The sequence below is a fragment of the Aplysia californica genome, unplaced genomic scaffold (assembly GCF_000002075.1).
Source record: "Aplysia californica isolate F4 #8 unplaced genomic scaffold, AplCal3.0 scaffold01033, whole genome shotgun sequence".
Lineage (NCBI taxonomy): Eukaryota > Metazoa > Mollusca > Gastropoda > Aplysiida > Aplysiidae > Aplysia > Aplysia californica.
This window is the reverse complement of record NW_004798303.1, coordinates 108,744-109,932: the sequence shown is the minus strand read 5'-3', so window position 1 is coordinate 109,932 and position 1,189 is coordinate 108,744.

Genomic DNA, 1,189 nt, shown 5'->3' with positions numbered 1-1,189 from the left:
CCTTTCGCGGCCAGGAGCTGGTGTCATAATCGAGGTCACGATCTGATTTTAGGACGGTAAAAAGTCGAGGAAAAAAAGCAAGCACATGCAGCAGTCAAGAGATTATTAGGAGTTAGTTCCCCTCACATTTGTGAGGTAGACTCGACCAGTGTTAGTTAGCTTACATAATCAGGGCTTGTGATTGATTATAACTGTGACCCCAAAGGGGGTGAACAAGGTATATGTGGCAATGAAACAGCTTTGGCTGCTATGCACATGTTCCCTTCAACTCTATTGGTAGACTCTTCCAGCCTCACTTTAAGCTTACTTAATCAAAGCTTGCGACTGCTTATGGAGTGGCCCGAGAGGGGTGAGGAGGCTATTTCTGTGGCCGTGAAACCGTTTTGAATGTTAGGCATACTGTTCATTGTTGATTACGAACGTCTTTTGACATTTAATTTAAGAGGTGTACGTTTATGGATGAATTTGACAGCGACAATGTTTCAAAATTAGGAAGGGAAGCAATGATTATATAGACGCTTCGCCCCTGACTACATAGCAGAGAGACATAATCGGATCAAATTTTAATACTATCAGTTACGTTCACCGACGTCTGTTTGGTATTGGTTAGGCTTCTCGTTGTCACAAAATTGAGTCCTGAGTTTTTAGTTTTAGTAAGAGTTTAACGGCACTTGCAACACAATAAGGTCATATAGGTGATGAAGATTAGAGGTGTTACAAGAGAGTCACAAACACAAATAAGAAGGAGGAGAGATCCGGATGATAGATGTTTGATAGGAAAGAAGGAGCAAACCACACCAGAACACCCGCCAACCACCCACATTCTTGAGTTTGATTCCCGACCGCTATTTCAATAGCGTAACTATCTCCTTCAGTCTTTTGAGATGTTGCATTCCTCTCAGCACGGGCTGGCTTTGATAAGCAGGGTCGAAGCAACCGGCCTCCTTCATGAATTAGATTATGCTAATGAAAACGTAAAATAGTCAAAGTTGTGATATCACAGTTTTTAAAAGTATGAAGAGCTATGCCAAGACAAGGCCCGTGATTATCTAATGAAAACATTGCGTTGGAAGGTAATTTTCGAAGTAAGTTGCTTTGTTAAATATGAAATTTGTGCGATAGAAAAAGAAATGCATAGGTCTTAAAGGTAAAACAACTGCATCTCTTTTTCAGCTTAATCGAAACAAAT